At 40.2% G+C, this 18,702-nt stretch overlaps 1 protein-coding gene across 5 annotated transcripts in view; it reads right to left on the minus strand.

The window, feature by feature from the left end:
- opcml (opioid binding protein/cell adhesion molecule-like) overlaps positions 1–18,702 on the minus strand; it is a 1,007,280-nt gene that overhangs the window by 321,855 nt on the left and 666,723 nt on the right. The gene's annotated exons all lie outside the window — the stretch shown is intronic.

Consider the following 18,702-nt stretch of genomic DNA (forward strand, 5'->3'; position numbering starts at 1 on the left):
AGAAAATGTGGCTTTCGCTACTTCAGTGTGGGTTTTTCTGAAAGGTGAACAGCAAAATCACAATATAATTCATTATGAGATGGTAATATTGGAGATACAGGAGGGGAAATGATTGCACTGAATGTTGGCGTGGATGGGTCAGGGAAAGGGCAAATAGTTATGAGATTTTTGCCTTACTCCAATCTCTTGACGTTCATACAACGCAATTTATTCAGTATTTCAAGGATGGGATCAATGCTGGAGGGCTCTAAAGTTGATGAACTTCAAAAATGTTTCACATCTTGTGGAAAAATATCATCCAAACATCCTGTGAAAATAATAAGTTCCTTCGGGAAATTCGTTGGACCTAACTTCAATGCAAAACCTTTTCAGATTTCTTTAGATCGAGATTTCCAGTTCATCCTGATTGAGAAATGACGAAACAAAAAAACTACATGATGGCTGCTCTCTTGCAACTTTAAAACAAATTAATCAAGTAATTTACTTGAACTATTTTAGATTCTGAATCTAAAGGAAAGTGGGTGAGAGGTATTTATGACTCTCATGGTACGCTAGAGAACTCAGAGATATGCCAAGTGATATCATCAGTCTGAATCTCTCACTAAGTTGTATTACAGGCTCCAAGTGGAAATTTTAAAGATTGAAACATCAATCAAATTAGAATTGAACAAAGCTTCTGATTTTTGATCCAATTTTAAGGCAATGAATTCTGCAAAGCTGATAAACATATGAAAACTTATGCAAATCTTAACTTAAAAAAATCACTGCTCATTAAACAATATTTAGATGTGCATAAACCCAAAAGATTCTGCAGATGCTGGAAATCCAGTGCAACACACACACAAGATGCTTGAGGAACTCAACAGGTCAGGCAGCATCTACGGAGAGGAATAAACAGGCAACGTTTAGGGCCAAGACCTTTCATCAGGCCTGGAAATGAAGGGGGCGGAAGCCAGAATAAGATGATAAGGGGAAGAAAAGGAGTACAAGTTGGCAATTGATAGGTGAGGAGGTACGTAGGTGGGTGGGTGGGTCGGTCGGTGGGGGTAGGGAGGATAAAGGGAGAAGCTGAGAGCTGTTAGGTAGAAGAAGTAAAGGGCTGAAGAAGACGGAATCTGATAGGAGAGGATAGAGCACCATGGGAGAAAGTGGAGGAGGGACACCAGAAGGCGGTAATGGCCAGGTGAGGACAAATTCCCAGGAAATACAAGTGGCTGTGATAGAAAACTTGGGTGAGCACATGGTCAGGGAGACGGAAAGCAACAGAGATAACAGATGGGGTGGAGTGAAAATGTTCTTCTACTGCTGCCCGTTGAAGGGAAGATTTACACTTCTTCAGGGTAGCCATACCTCAAAGAATCTTTGTAGTGGGGAAGCAAATAGTAACACAAGAGATTCTGCAGATGCTTATCTATATACTACTAAAACTCTCATGCTCTGTCTGTTCGCTTGTGACCTTCAATTAGCACAAACTGTGCATTACAGTGGCACTTTTTTCGGCTAAATCACATTAAATTGCGCTAATTTACAGAATGTAGGCAAAGTTCAGGGTTACATATTCGTATAAAATTGCTCATTCGCCAAAAATCAACAGGCTGCCTTTCACTGGAGACCCGATCGGCCATCATGGAAATCAGGGCGCCACAGCCCGACGCATGCGCACGGCAGCCTCAGCAGCGCCTCACGATGCTCACAGAGCCGACCCACCTTCCATGGAGACCGCGAAGCCACAGCCCGACGCATGCGAACGGCCAGCATCAGCAGCGCCTCACGATGCTCACAGCTGCAAAAGGGCAGGGCTATCACGTCCATTCAGGAGAGCACCAACCACATCATCAAGAAACAACAGCATCTTGGAGGCTTTGGTGTTACTGCTTCCTATCTTCTATCCTGCATTAGGGTAAAAATATATGGACAGCCTAATTATGTCACGTGGAAAGAGAAGGGGGACATTATGGTCAAGAGATGACGCCAAACGTCATCGGGAATCGGCAAGGAGAGGAAGAGAACAACAATCAGATGGGGCCAGGGCTGCACGACTCCAGGATCAAAGAGTCAGGACAAAAAAGATGAGAGAAGACGAGACAGAGGAGGACAGGCATGCACGTCTCCAAAATGACAACAATAGGCACAGATGGAGGAGAGAACAAGAATCTGACCAGGCCAGGGCTGCACGACTCCAGGATCAGAGGGAAAAATCAAATGGTAGAAGAGATGAAGAGATGAAGCATGAAAGGGCTGTGTGTCTCCAGAATGACAAGAACAGGCAGAGGAGGAGGAGAGAGGAAGAGACAGAGGAGAAAAGGAAAGATCAACTTGAGAATATGTGGCACAGAGTAATTATTGCGAGAGATGTGGTAATAAAAAGTGTCCTTCGTTAAACGAGGAGGAGCAATATTTGTCTTGCTACGTGTCTTTCTTCTGTAATACACTGAGTTCTACTTCTTTAATTTCCAAAGCACATCACATCACACACTGCACTACCTTTCTCTCAAAAGGTGCCCCAACGGGTCACCCAGTTGTCTAGTGTTTCACCAAAGATAAGGAACAACCATCATAGAAAATGTAAACAATGGGATGGACTTGGCAGCAGTAATGACATTGGGTTTGTTTATTGTTGTAGCACGACAGCACTGATGGTAATTCTTGGCTTAAGTATGTGCCGAGTTAATCAGGAATACCAGAGCTGCTGTACCCCCGCAGGACATGCTGCAGTGTAATCTTTGGAAATGAGTGAATTGAATATCAATTCCTATATCTATGTAATATTCTTATATAAAATACATTGAAAATTTTACACTTTATGATACAAAATGGAATTTTTTTTGCAATATTTCAACTGGCAAAGTAATGTATTTGATCCAATTTATTGCATAATCTGGAAAACAATTGAAATAGTCACTAAGTCTTGCTGGGTTTACTGTGAGAAGTCTGCAATGTGCTTGGTGGATCAGCTTTTTGACAGCATCATTGTTATCAGATGCCAAAGATCCCCTGAAGCTAATGCCTAATAGCATCCAATATTGGAAGGGATAAACACCAGGGAATAAGGCCTGCTTGTCTTCTCTGGGTAACATCCAGCAATGAGTGCCAACACTGTACTACTGGCCATAATATCTGCATCACCGTCAGTGCCTTAACAAAAACAAATGAGTCCTTGTTCTCAGTTAAAGAACTTGTTTGGAGGTAAGACAGCACAGCTGCCATTGTTATTATCTGTAGAAACAAATGCATAATGAATAATTGGGATAAATTTTAAAAACATCCTCCAAGGGGACCACAGCCTTGTCGTTAGGTTTGGAGGCTTGCATGTCTCAATGACCCGGAGAGCTATGTTGGTTGGAGTCAGGGCTTTATGCTTTGGCTCTTAGTAGGGTCACCCATGCCAAACAGGTCAAAGGGTAGAGTACAGACTAAGGGTGGTCCACCAGTCCTCCAGGTTTGGGGGTTCAGCTCAGGGCTAACAACCCTGACTGGTAAAACAAAATTGTTACAGAAACAGCAATGAAGAATCCTTCTGCGTCTGAGTACAACGCTATTCCGGAGTCTCTACCTGGGACTTGCATGACTGACAGTAGTGAAAACCGAAAGGAAGCTGCTGACATGATGAAGGAAGCCCTGAGCGCCACCAGAGATGAAGGACCTTCATTTCTACCCTAAACTCCAGCGGTGTATTGGGCAGTAAGTTTAAAAAAAAATATTTGGAATCAATTTATTAACTGGTGGTTAATGACTCTAAGATCTAGAAATTCTAGCAGTTAATACAACAGAAATAGTTTACAGCCTTTTTACTTGAAATTGATTTGTACAGTAAATAGAACATATTTTGAAAATCTGGAGGACTTAAAACTGCGTCTAATCAAATGATACTTTTTATCAGGAACAATATAGTGTGGCTGTTATCAATCCCTGATGAAAATGCTTGCCTGCCATTTAACAGTTTGCATGAAGTAAGTGGTTTGATAATCACAAAAAGGATTCCCTTTCACTGGGGTTCAATAAGTTGTATTAATGTTGCAATTGCCAAGCACTAAAATGTCAAAACCTCAAACTAATGTTAATACAAACACTATAGCTGATAATGCATCCTGAAAACCCTGTGATAAGTGCTCATCAATATGGAGGGCAATTATTATTGACAGCCACTCCATTAATTAAATATCAATGTTGTAAAAAAAAATGGAAGCCTTTCTATCAACAGGTTGACTAGAAATTAAGCATAAGCAGAGTCCAGGACATTTGCTTGATTTTAATTTGAAGTTTAAACAGTTTTTTTTAAATAAGTTGCATACTTTTCATAAATATCATAGAAAATAAGACTTTTTAATCACTGAGATAGCTTTACAAAAATTGAAAGTGTTGAAGTTATCTTAACCTTGAAGTTTCTTTTCTATACCTTTTGTTGAGTCTTTATTTATTTATTTAGTGCCCAACGAGTCACACCATCCAGCAACCTACCTATTTAACACATACAAAATGCTGAGGAATTTACAGGTCAAACAGCATCTATAGAAAGGAGTCAACATTTTGGGCTGAGATCCTTCATGGATGGTTGCATTGGATTTCCAGCATCTGCAGATTTTCTTGTGTTTGTGACCCACCTATTTAACACCAGCCTAATCACAGGATAATTTACAATGACCAGTTGAATGCTATGATTCTTAATCTGGACAATAGAGTCTAGATTCAAAAATCTCAATTATAAGGGTCAGTAAAGCTAACACTGAAATAAAGCAGGGCATTATTCTTTATAGACATTTATGTAACATCTAATCAGGATCCAGTCTGGAGTTCTTGAAATTTCCCACATTTATCTTATTTTTTTTATTGGTATAGAAAGAGGCCATTTGGTCCAATGAGTCTATGCTGACTCTCAGAGCAAACCCCCAGCCCTCAGTCCTATTTCCATACTTATTGGCTCTCACTGACAAAGAGATTGATTTTGGTTGAAGTTATGGAGATCAGCAGCCACACTGAAGCAGCACAATGCATTTGAAATGAAAATTAAACAGCTAAAATGGCAGCGAATACACTAGCATCCAGATGATATATTCATGACTAATGATTAAACTGAACAGTGGGGCAGAGAACACCCTGCAGTGCACCCAAATTGATTTATAGAAAGATTCAGAACTTTTCAGAATCTCCACCCTAGTTCCAGTAAAAAAAATCCTTGAGCCCAGGTGGCAGGTGCTATACACATGATATGCCGTTGCAATCAATCTATTATGCATCAATTGTTACAGGAGATTGGTGCTAAGAAGTTATACAATCTGTACGTCTGTTGTAATTTCTCCAGTACACTACCATTTTCTCAATGTGGCCTTTGAAGCTTCTATTTCCATGTAATGTTTCACAACTGCAACTGTCAAATCAAAGTTTTGCACCAACAAATTTATTATAAAGGAATGACTTTTGTATGAAAAGATCACCAACTACTGTAGATAATGAAACATGAGGAAATTGTAACAGTGAGTGAGAAATAATTTGACTATAACTCCACTTGCTGGTTTTCTGCAAACTCTGAAGGACACTCCACCTAATTCTGTGAAATTGCTGTCATCTGTTCTTTGATACCACTGAAACTGTGAGCTAATGCAGCCTCTTAGATCACATGTCACGTCAACCGTGAAGTAGTTCACAGGAATGAACAAGAGATTTCTACACTTAGCATACACACATCCAGACACAGAGGGTTAGATATTACCTTGTACCACAGCCTGTGGCATGAGCTGGACACGGACAATGACTGCACTTAAATTTGAGCCTGAGGGCTCCTTTACATGACATTGCAGGAGAGGCCTGAAGGGAAACAGTATGAATCTTAATTTGCCTTATTAGAGGCTTCATAGAAGAACTAGAAAAAGGGCAGAGTAGGGTGAGAAGGACTGGACAGTATAGTGCATGGTAACTGGAATGAGGCACACCTACTAACCCCACTCCTACACCTTATTCATGACAGTGTATGTAAAGCTTAGACTGCTGTGGATAGGGGTTTCCCAGGCATAGGTCAGTTGGCAGCATTCAGTGCAGACTACTTTCATTAAACTTTCTGTTCATACAGGTTGAAGCACTCTTGGGACCTGGTAGGTGCTAGACGATGGAAAACCCAATGACAGAAATTGCCCCCGATCATCTCCTCTGAACAGAACTGCTCTTTTTAATTATGGATACTTCCTGGGTCACATAAGGGCTCTGAGAAATGTCAATAATTCATTTTCCCGAAGTCAGAAATGCTGTTGGCCGAGACCACTACCTATTGAGACCGCCCAAGTTGCACTGGTGGGTTAATTAGTGGCAGATTAATACAGATCTTAGTTAATTTTAGGTCTTTGTTACTTAGAATTAGTTTATTTGTATCAATCTGTACTGCAGATACAAACCAATGGAGTTGCTGAATTACAGAATGCTGAAGAGGAGAGTCTTAATCTGTAGAATTTAAGGGCCATCACACCAATGTGAGAGCTGTCAAACCCTCACATTCCATCACAAAATGTGGACATTTCACCAAGGTTCATATCAATGAAACAAGGTCATCAAGCAATTTTAGCACAAACTTTACTCAATTACCCTTTAATATAGCAATATTAATCTGTTAATGTTGGGATCATCAAAATCCCAGTGCTGTGGTTGCTCAGAAACTGTACAGTGGTACCACACAATTGGAGACTATGTTATGACACATGTAGCAAGGCATGTTGCACGCTGTTCCTCAGCTCCTTAGATCTTCAATGATAACATCAGGAAAAAGGAAGCATGAGGACGCTTATAGACTGGGGTGTTGAACCAGCAGGGATAACTTTATTCACCTCAACTCTGAATTGACTCCACAACCTCTAGACTCACTTTGAAGGACACTACAACTTAGGTTCTCAGTATTATTTACTTTTTATTTGCACAGTTTGTCTTCTTTTGCACATTGGCTATTTGTCAGTCTTTGTTTAAGTATAGTTTTTCATAAATTCTATTCTATTTCTTTATTTCCCTGTAAATGCTTCCAAGAAAATAAATCTCAAGGTGGTATATGATGACATATAATGTACTTTGATAATATATATATACTAAGGATGCAGCCCAGAAGATGAAAACGCCTTCGGAGTTCCGACACTTCGCGGCCCTGTGGATGAGCCAGTTGTATGCCGGTGCTGCTGACTGAAGTATCGCGGGAGAAGATGGAACAGTGGGAACAGGGGATTGGCTGTCAGAAGCTCTGTGCTCTGTGAATTGTGTGCTCTCTCTCACTGGTGGGAGAGAGTTTGTTGCCGATTCTAAAGTTAGAGAGAAAAAGTGACACGGCAGACTTTATTACCATAAATCAGCGAGTTGTTGTGATTGTGTCTCCCCGCTCGCTGTGAAAGGGTGACATCTCTCTGTCCCCTTACTGGGGAGGGAGAGAGAGTCTGTGGTATGTCGAATTGTCAGGCGAACAATTCGTTTTTGTTGTACTGCAGACCATGGTGTTTCTGGGGGCTTTGTTATTGCTTGCTTGGTGGGTGGAGGGTGCTGATGCTTGTTTTTTTTTGCTGAGGTAAGTAGGAAAGAGAGAGGGTCATTGCTTTGCTGCAGCTTGTATGTGAGAGGGGGAGTGGGGGGGCTTTGGGGTTCTAACATTTTTACTGTCACTCATTCTTTGGGGAACTCATGTTGAACTATTGACTTTGGGGATTGAAGAAAAGTCAAGTGTTTTCTTGTTTATTTCATTATGGAACATGGATATAACTGGTAAACAACAATTATTATTCATCTTAATTGGCCCTGAACTGAGGGAACAATTAAAAGTCAACCACCAGTACTTCTGGAGTCACGTATCAACCACACCAAGTGGTAATGGTAGATTTCCTTCTCTGAAGGGCATTGGTGAACCACATATGTAGTTTTTTCGCCACAACAATCTGGTAGTTTTGTGGTTACTGAGATGAGAATTATTTTTGTAATCCCAGTTTTATTTTAATTACCTGAACTGGATTTCCACAGCTGCATTGAAGCATTCCAATAGACCATTCAAAGGTCTAGAATTCTGGCCACAGCCTTTAAGTATCATCAGCTACCTCCGAACTAAGCACAGACACCACCTTGTGCTCCAAAAATAATTAAACTAAAGATAAGACAATGGCTGTGTAAAATCATGAGTACAGAGACTCCAAGATCTCACATGCCTGTTGTCCATTCAAATTCTGTGACAAAGGAGGATGTCAGGCACAATAGAGTTGCGAAAACTCCCGTTAATTCAAAAGTGTTCAACATTGTTATATCAACATTGCTCTCAGAGGGAAAAGAAAGAAAAATGGAGTATCAACCCAAGGTGAGTCAAAGATGCTGAATTAGTTTAAGTATACAACTTCAGTGTAGAATAGGAAGCAGAAATATCGGATGGATTTGAATAAAAATAGAAAATGCAAAGGTGATGATTACCAGTTGAAGGCGTTTATCTTTGAATGAGCCACTGTCGAGGAAACATGAATTTTGTGATCATTGACAGATCTCCTGGTTAGTAGCAAAGAACTAAAGCTTTGCAACTGGTTTTGATAATGGCCTAGATCATGTTGGATCTTACCTAGAGCGAGCCCAAGAGTCATGGTCTCTTCCCACCTGGACCTACACTTCTACGACAGTGTATAGCTGAACAACCTGACCTTCACCACCAGAGACAGATTAAACTTCATTTGAAGGGCAGACCCCCCCAAAACATGTAACTTAAGGGGGGGGGGCAGACAGATGTCTTACAGCTGACCCTGCACCTCACATACTATCTAGGTAGCCTCCACCCAGGTGGCATGAATATTGATTTCTCCTCTAGTAGTTTTTTTTCCTCCCCTTCACTCTTCTTCATTGACCCACTCTGGCCTCTGGCCTCTTTCCTCTACTCCTCACCTGTCCATCACCTCCTTTTGGTGCCCCTGCCCCTTCCCCTTCTCTCCTATCAGATTCCGTCTTCTCCAGCTCTTTATCTTTTTCACCTATCTCCTCCCAGCTTCTTACTTCATCACCCCTCCTGCACCCACCTGGCTTCAGAAATCACTTTCCAGCTTGTTCTACTTCCCCCACCCCCTTTATATATGAAGAAGGATCTCAGCATGAAATATCGACTGTTCATTCATTTTCATAGATGCTGCCTGGCCTGCTGAGTTCTCCCAGCATTCTGTATGTGTTGCTCCAGTTTGTCTAACTTCTAGCTTCAAGTACCTACAGAAGTCAAAGACACGCTTAGCAATGAGTGACTGAGAAATGGCCTCTCCACTTGGACTATCAGTCAGCAAGATTCAGCTCACTCCTGCCTTATGTACGAGATGACAAAAAGACCCAACAGTAAATCTCTGGCTGTGCTTTTTGTACTCAGGAGAAACATCACTTGTTTTCCTCAGGTTGTACTGTTAGCTTGTTGAATGCATTGACAAGTAAGGATCATTAACTGTATTCAATAAGTAGTCTCCAGGATATTAGCTTGCTTTTGCATTATTGTACCATTGGAGATGTTGAATGACTTAAAATGAATTGGTTAATGTCTTTACTAAAATAACAAACTGGGAATGTAATATGAATTCAATAGAAGTTGAAAAACAAAAAATGCAGATGAAAATGAATAGGTTTAAGATCCCCAGCCACATCTCCTGAGATGTATTGCATTGCTTAAGTGGAAATAAAAGAAGGATATTTTGCACTAAATATTAAAAAAGAACTCATTAATGTACTGATTTAGAAGTGCATCAAAGTTGAAGAGAAGATGGCGGCGCGAACAATGTTGCATGCATTACTAAATGAGAATAAATGAGGACTGAGTGTGCTCATAATCCTCATAATCTAAAGATTCAGCAAATTACTTCCTGGGAGAGTAGACCCACCGTGACAGAGGGAGATTGAACAGTCAAAGCCTCCAGTTTCCAGCGTTTAGAAAGATAAGAAGCTTCTCCTAGATGAGGACTGCAAACCTAGACAGAGACTCAAAATAAAAATGAATAAGTTCTTGGAGTAAAATGAAGAGAACTTTTCACTCAGAAATTGGTGATTTTCTTTTCAGATTTGCTATCCAGAGGAATTTGAAGAAACTGTTACCAATTGGCTTCACAGGCTGAAGTTATAGAGCTGGCTGAGCAAGAAGATCAGACATAGATTTGTTGAATGGTCCAGCAGACCTGAGAGGTTGGTCAGCTTATTCCTCATGCATATACTAGTGAAAAATAAATTAAAGGTTTAACTTTAGACTTTGATGCTGGTACTATTTACTTAGATGGTATGAATTAGAACTTTTAGCTAATAAGTTCAGAATTAAGTGTCCTTTAACCTGAATCTATAGATCTCTGAACTATCCTAAGAGGTCATCTGTAGAAAGCAGGTGAAAATATTCTGCTTAAATCTTTCCAGCACAGTCATCAGTTGAGCAGAGACGATTCTCGAATTGCAATGCATGTTTTGAATAAACGAGGGGACATTGCTGCAAAATAATAGGAACGAAACTTGTTGAAGCCACATAAGATGTTGGTGACACCATATTTGGAGGACTGTGTGCAGTTCTGGTTGCCATACTATAGGAAATGCTGAGTATCAATGAGCTTGAAAGAGTACTGTATAGAGAAAATGAATAAGGATGTTACACCGACTTGAGGGCTTGAGTTACGGGGTTATATACATCGCTGAAAACATTCAAACTTTCTTCAGTGGAGCATAGGACAACGAGGGGAGATCTGATAGAGGCAGACAAATGTGAGGGGTATAGATAGGGTGAATGCTCGTAGGCTTTTTCCCCTCAGATTGGGCAAGCCCAGAACTAGAGGTCATAGGTTTAGGGTGACATATTTAAGGGGAATCTGAGGGGGAACTTCTTTACTCAGAGAGTGGTGTGAGTGTGGGATGAACTGTCAATGGAAGTGGTAGATGCAAGTTCAATTGTAATATTTAAAAGAAGTTTGTGTAGGTACATGGATGAGAGATGTATGGAGGGCTATAGGTGCAAGTAGGTGGGACTAACCAAAAGACCAGGCTGGAATGGATTAGGTGGGCAAAGGGGCCTGTTTCTGTGCTGCGATGCTCTATGAATTAAGACTGAAGTATATGAAAATTTCTTCCCACTGCAGACAATGAATCTAGAATTCTGTGCTCCTGAGAGCAGTGGGGATATGAGCATTAGGTTCTCCTTAAGGAAAATATAAATTAATATTTGAAAATCTAGGAATTGGGGATAATGGGGAACTGGCACAGAAGAGCATCTGAGGCCATTGTAGATCAAACCATGATTATATTGAACAGTGGGACAGGCTTGAGAGATTTGGATCTGCTCAGAATGAAATGCAAAGAATGGCATGAAAGAGTGAGCAGGATGGGGAGGGGAAAATATTACATATTTGATGATGCCAGACTCTAATACTTTAACACACTGATTTGTTAGGTGAACTTATTTCACCATAACTTGGCTCAAGTGCCTGGATTTGAAGAGTAAAAAACAATTATTATTACTGGTGTATACTGTATCTATGATACCCAACAGATATCACAAAACTTTGCATTTTCGACAAGTAACTTAAAAATGTCAAAATATCATAGAGTAGACAATACATAAACCACACAGACACATACTTTACAGCTGCTAACACACACACAGCACTACAGACAATTATCTATCTGGTTATATGCATACGTATCAGAGTTATGTTTCCACTGTGAGCTGAAAAATCACAGTTGGAAACGCTTTAAAAGAATGGGTAAACAAAAGTATAGCTAGCAATTGCAGAGTTCCTACAGAGAGACTTAAGTGAATGACCAATCTTCGACCAAATATGTCCAAAATAATGAAATTTGCAGCCTCATTGTGAACAGGAGCAATTTAACACACTATGAACACAAGAGATTCTGCAGAGGCTGGGGGGAAACAAACAGCTGAAATTTTCAGCTGAGACCCTCAATCAGGACTTGAAATAAAGGAGGCAGAAGCCTCCAACTTGATGGCATGAACATCAATTTCTCTAACTCCTGGTAATTTCTCTCCCTCCCTCCTTCTCACATTAACCATTCCAGATTCTGGTTACCCTCTCACAACTTGCATCCTCCTCACCTGCCCATTATCTCCCACTGGTTCCCCTCTTCTTCCCTTTCTTCCATGGTCCACTGCCGACTGTCCACTGTTAGATTCCTTCTTCTTCAGCCCTTCATTTCTTGTACCTGTGACCTCCTAGCTTCTTACTTCATCCCCCTCCCCCACCCTCTCCCTCACCTGATCTCACCTATCACCTTCTAACTTGTACTCTTGTCCTCCCCCACCTTCTCATTCTGGCTCCTGCCTGCTTCATTTCCCTGATGAGACCTCGCTGAAGGGTCTCAGCTTGAAATGTTGACTGTTAATTCCACTCTATATATGCTGGCTGCTTGTTGAGTTCCTCCAGTGTGAGTTGCTCAATTTAACACAATCCTGGCTTCTTGTCTCATACATAGTGAAGGAGATGGACGAAAATCTGTCCCACAGTCATGAACGAGGATATGGCTTCAGGAAGACTTCCGAACTTTTCTCATTGGTTCTTTCAAAGTTAATTCCTTACATTTAAAGTTAACTTACTCATTTTTGGACATGCCTCATTCAGTGGCTTCCCATGTAATTGACCTTCCCAGTCTGTGGAGTAGGTATTCTTAATCTAAGTGCACTTTTTGTATTAAGATCAGCTATTTATAAAAAAAATAATCTTTACAGAGGTCGGTTATGTTGTTATTGCTGTGCTACTTATTGCACTTTATTTTTGCAAATATCGCATTGGGTTTTCTCTTGAAGGGTAAGGAGTATAGTTCTGAGCATGCTCATTACCTAAAGTGCAGCAGTGAAGAAAAGCTGCAACAGGTCCAATGCACCCAGCAATAAATCATCAGTATAATTAATCACACATATGAAGGAAGGCTAAACTGTCGAAGGACAAGCTATAATGTTAGAACTTGTCATTACATGGCAAGAGCTGAAGGCAGCATTTCATGGACATCAGCAAAAGTGTTACAGAAGTAAATACCTTCTCACAAAACAGTATGACACTTTCCCTTTGTAATATTCTGGTTCACAAATGTCAAAAGCAAACCTTTAAAATAAATTACCACCGAATATTGGAAATTCAGGCAAGTGTTTCATAAATCAGATGTTTGAAATTCTGAAAAGAGGACAACAGCAAAGAAGAATCCTGTTTCTACAATGTAATTATTGTGGAAACTCCAAAATGTGAAAATCAGGTATAGTTTGAGAATTCAATCTAACCCTAAAATATTTGCATTCTGTGTTATTTTTGAGCATCGGTCACAGAGTGATGATTATATAAATTCATTAAATTGAAGCAAAATAACTAATAAGTTTTATGTCAATTTGCTTAAGAATCAAAGGATGAAGAGGATTTTTGACAAAATTTCTGAATAATTATGCTATAAAGAGAAAGCACACAACAAAAAGCAGTTTAATATAATTATAGACTCATAGACCAGTAACATCAATGGGCTGAAAGCATTATTGGGATTGCAAATCATAGGCAAGGACTCCTTGCAGTAGCGTAACCATCTCAAAGTGTCAGGATGCTCGAGCAGGGATTCAATCGCAAACCCAGTACTGTGTACACAGTGATATTAATTGAGTAACAAATCCCGAGGTGCAAACAAAGTCGGCGTCAAAGTTCAGGCAGATTGTGGCTACGGGGGTCAGGGGGTATGGAGGGAAAGCTGGGGCGGTGTTCTGAGTTGGATGATCAGCCATGATCATAATAAATGGCGGTGCAGGCTCGAAGGGCCGAATGGCCTACTCCTGCACCTATTTTCTATGTTTCTATGTTTCTATCCAGAGAAATCCAAAAACCAGAATCAGGAAACAGGCAGAGTCGATATTCAGACGGACAGAGTACATATACAAATGCTGAAAAGGCTCGGGAAAATTCACTGGCACAATCTGACAACAAACAGGTGAAAACACAGGACTGAAACACACTGAGAAATAAACGGAGAGGCACAATGAGACATTGGTGGGAGCAATACAGGTAATAACGAGAAACGGATGAGAGACGGAGTACTCAGTAATACAGGGGCCAGAGTTGAGCAGGAGCAGGGACAGGAGCACATGGCAATATAAAACCACAGACTGACAGCTAGGGGGAAACACACAAAAAGACAGATTTCAACTGGAGGTACGGACACAGAGTAACATTGCTAAAATATGTGCTTTCGAATTGGAATAAAAACACAAGAAACAACTTGGCCTGGAGTTTTCACTTTTTCTGTTGTGGTTATTTGAGCCAGTGCAAAAGAGCCACAGAATTTCAAGTGCAAGTTATGTTTCAGTGTACATCAATCATACATCTAAAGTTTGACCTGTTCACAATATCAGTAATATCCCACCTGTGAAATTAAAAAAAATGCTCAAGTCCCTTAACCGTATCCATGTGTGCACATCAAACTGGATCCAGACCCCGCTCATTTCAGATTGGCAACAACATCTCCTCCACAATCTCCATCAACACAGGTGCACTACAAGGCTATGTGCTTAGCCCTTGCTCTACTCACTTTATACTTATGACTATGAGGCTAAGTACAGCTCCAAAGCCATATGCAAGTTTGCTGATGGCACCACAGTTGTTGGCCACATCAAATGTGGTGACAAATCAGCATGTCGGTGAAGACTGAAAATCTGGCTGGATGGTGCCACAACAACAAGTTCTCACTCAATGTCAGCAACACCAAGGAGATAATTATTGACCACAGGAGGAAGAAACTAGAGGTCCATGAACTAGTCTTCATCAGGGGATCAGAGGTGGAGTGTGTCAGTAAGTTTAAATTCCTTGGCGTTGTCATATCTGGAGATTTGTCCTGGAACCAGCAGGATACAGCCAAGTGGACACAGTCCAGTCCATCATAGGAAAAGCCCTCCCCCACCATTGAACACATTAACAAGGAGTGCTGCCACAAGAAATCAACATTCATCATCAAGGACCGAAGAGCCATGCTCTCCTCCTGCTGTTGCCATCAGGAAGGAGTTACAGGAGCCTTCAGTCCCACACTGCGAGGTTCAAGAACAGTTATTACCCTTCAACCATCAGGCTCCTGAACCAGCGTGGATAACTTCAGTCACCTCAGCACTGAACTGATTCCGCAATCTTTAGACTCACTTTCAAGGACTCTACAACTCATGTTCTAAATGTTATCTATTACTTATTTATTAGTATTATTCTTAGTATTATTATTACTATTTTTGTATTTGCACTGTTTGCTTTTTGTACAGTCTTTGTATTTTTTCATTGTTTTTATTACATTTCTTCGTTCCACTGTGAACGCTCACAAGAAAGTGAATTGCAGTGTAGTGTATGGTGACATATATGCTTCAATAATAAATTTATGTTGAACACGTAAGATAGCTCTCCAACCCAAGGTAATTCTGTTCAGTCACCAGGAAATTAGGACTTTGAACAGCTTTCATATGTTCCAATATCTTTACTGATGCATGTACCTAAAAGAGACTACAAAACAGCTAAAATATTTAAAAAATAAATTTCAGTCATTATTATTTGGTTACTCACAAACAATAGACTCTGGATTTATTAAAACATGCTTATTTTTGTGCTAAGTTCACCTTATTTGTATTAATAAGATGGCACTCAGTCACAATTTTTAAATACACGAAGGGATACATTTAATTCCTGGCTAATTTCATGGGTTTATAGGAAATGCAGGAGTTGTGATCGTGCAAATGTATTTTACTGGAAACTTGAACTCAAATGAACTCAAGCAGCCCAATTTTCTAAAAGTGCATAAAGCACAACACCTGAATGATGAAAACATAACTTTAAGACTGAACAAGGTAAACCAATGCAAATAAATTTTCTGCAACACAGGTTTATTGCTTTGGGAATTTATACTTTCATGTTAAAGCAACACAAGGACTTAGAGGTTTGCTTATGTGGTAAGAGACTCTTATTCAATAAGGTACAGGTTCCTGAGAGAGCAGAATGCACAGTTCATCTCTTCTTGGTCATTTTCCCATTCAGACCTTCGAGTCATTCCTCAGACTGCAAAAGCCGATCCATATAGACTGATGTCATGAATTTATCTGTAATTACCTTTGATGTTGTCTATCGTTACAGTAAAAAAAAGTTACTTCTTCATGTCTGTCAAACAAATCTACACATCAGTGTTATTCAATTTTTTTTTCACCTCCTCTTCAACTATCCTAATTTTTAAATCGACTACCTCAATTCTGTGTTACCACTGCTGTTCATTTGCGGTGGATTTTAAGTTTGTGCAGACAAACAATGTGAAATTGCAGCAGGAAGTGGAAGGTCATGCTCCTTATGCATTTACACTCAGTGCAGAAGATAAATTTGGAAGGAAAGCAGGAAACAGAAGGCAGCAACTAGATTATGAAAAGCAGCAAAGAATTCAGACCATGAACATCAAGTCCTTTGCTGATACTTTGATTACCATAACCTATAGTCCTGATTCCTTATTTTAAGAAATCTAATTGAATCAGCAAGGCAATTTTCCCTGAATAGAAAATAATCCAACAAGCTTTTTAAAAATAATGTCTTTATTAATTACAGAATCCTGTGTTGTTTTGTTGAATATCCCAAAATGTATCGCATTTTCAGCCAAATCTTTTATTTCTTGCTTTATAATAGCCGCCTCCCCCATCCACCAGGCTTCACCTATCACCTTTGAGCTTGTCCTTCTTTCCCTCTCCCCACCTTTTTATTCTGGCACCTTCCTCTTTCCTTTCCAGTCCTGATGAAGGGTCTTGGCCCAAAATGCTGACAGATTATTCATTTCCATAGATGCTGCCTGACCTGCTGAGTTCCTCCAGCATTTTGTCGGTGTTTCACTGAAGGAATTATGTTAAGTTTACCATAATTTCTAGGTTAGTGGATTAAGCTACTTTAGCAGGAAGCATTTGCCTGTGAGTGTTAATGTTATACATCTCAAACACTGATTGCCATTTTACCCACCTCGTCGCAGCCTGTCAACTGAGGAATGATCTGCTCTTTACTTTCTGTCTGGTCAGTAGCTCTCAATAAGTGTCAGTGTATCACCCTTACTCAGTGTGCTCCTACCTGGATAACCAACCTCCTGAGTATGACCTTATCACACAAACTCATAAAATTTAAATACACTTCAACTTCAGGGTCTTCCTGACCACAACATCAAATAATCCAGCAGATTAATCAAACAGATTTCCCTCCTTAAATTTATATTGTCTTTGTTTCATGTTTTTTTTACAAGGTTCTTAAATTACACCCATCATAAATGAATTTACTATTTTCCCCACAATTAATGATAGGCTCAAAGGTCAGCAGGTCCTTGTTGTCTCTATATTTTCATAATAATGGGGCCTTGCTGTCCATAGGAGCCAACAAAGGTTCTCAAGAACCCTAGAAGATGATAATTAGAGCATCCTCTTATTTAAAGCCATCTATTTCAAAACTCTGGATGCAGTTCATGGAGACATTGGAATTTATTAACTTCCAAATTTATCAACTTCCCTTGTACGATATATTGACTAATTCAGTTCTACATTCCCACTTGATATTAGGTATTTTCATTCATCTGGCAGATTGTGCGTGTCATCTTCCATCAAAGATAATCTCAAAGTAACTGATAGTTCTTCATTCCCCATTATAATTTACTTTGTCTGTATCTGTAAAGAGCTCAGACTTGCCCTTTCTAATCTTTTCCCTTCCAGCTACTACAAAGGCTCTTAAGAAGCAGTCTTTATACTTATATGCAGTCTAATCTCATATGCTATCTTGCTTTCTGTTTTCAAGTTCTTGGGCCTTTGCTGAGTTTTAATATCTTCAGGAATTTAAAAAATCTCTGCCGGGAATTTAACACTGTCTTTATTTTCTTTCATCAGCCATGGATGAATCATTATTTCCATTGAGTTCTTGAGCCTCACAGGATATTTTCTTTACAACTAATATCCCATTTATTTCAATTTTTAAATTTTTTTTTAATTGAGAATCAGCATGAAATAGGCCCTTTCAGCCCTTCGAGCCATGCCGCACCACAGCCCACTGGCTTAGCCCTAGCCTAATCATGGGACAATTTACAATGACCTATTTACCTACCAACTGGTATGTCTTTGGACTGTGGGAGGAAACCGGAGCACCCAGAGGAAACCCACGTGTTCATGGGGAGAATGTACAAGCTCCTTACAGGCAATATCAGGAATGAACTCCAGTCGCCTATACTGTAAAGCAGACATCCCACCCTGCAAAAACTCATCTCAGGGAGGTAGCACCATCAATTTGCGGGATATTTCCAGGAGAGGTGGGATGTCTGCAATAGAGTAGTTCCTTAGCAGCCAGCCAGCTAGTTTAAATAATGTTAGCTATGCTAATGAACGAATGACACCTGTTAAACTCACCTCAACATGTCTTTTACGGTCTTAACCCACCATGGGCAGTAGAAAAGTCACTGTTGCACACAGTGCAGCAAGCAACACTGTCATTATTTTTGACCCCTATTAGGCAGGGGTACACTTCAGTGTAGTCTGGGGTGACGTACGTTTTATATATTCTTTTTTTGGAACACTCTGCCAATCTGACTTTTTTTTGGAACTCTCTCGTTCTTGCTCTCGCTCTCTATCGCACGCGCTCTCGCTTGTGGTTGCTCTCTCTTGCTTTCTCGCTCTTGCTCCTTGCGCTTGCTTTCTCACTCTCTCTCACGCGCTCGCTCTCTCTCGTGGTCGCTCTCTCTCGTGCTTGCTTTCTC

The sequence above is a fragment of the Mobula birostris genome, chromosome 20, assembly GCF_030028105.1.
Source record: "Mobula birostris isolate sMobBir1 chromosome 20, sMobBir1.hap1, whole genome shotgun sequence".
Lineage (NCBI taxonomy): Eukaryota > Metazoa > Chordata > Chondrichthyes > Myliobatiformes > Myliobatidae > Mobula > Mobula birostris.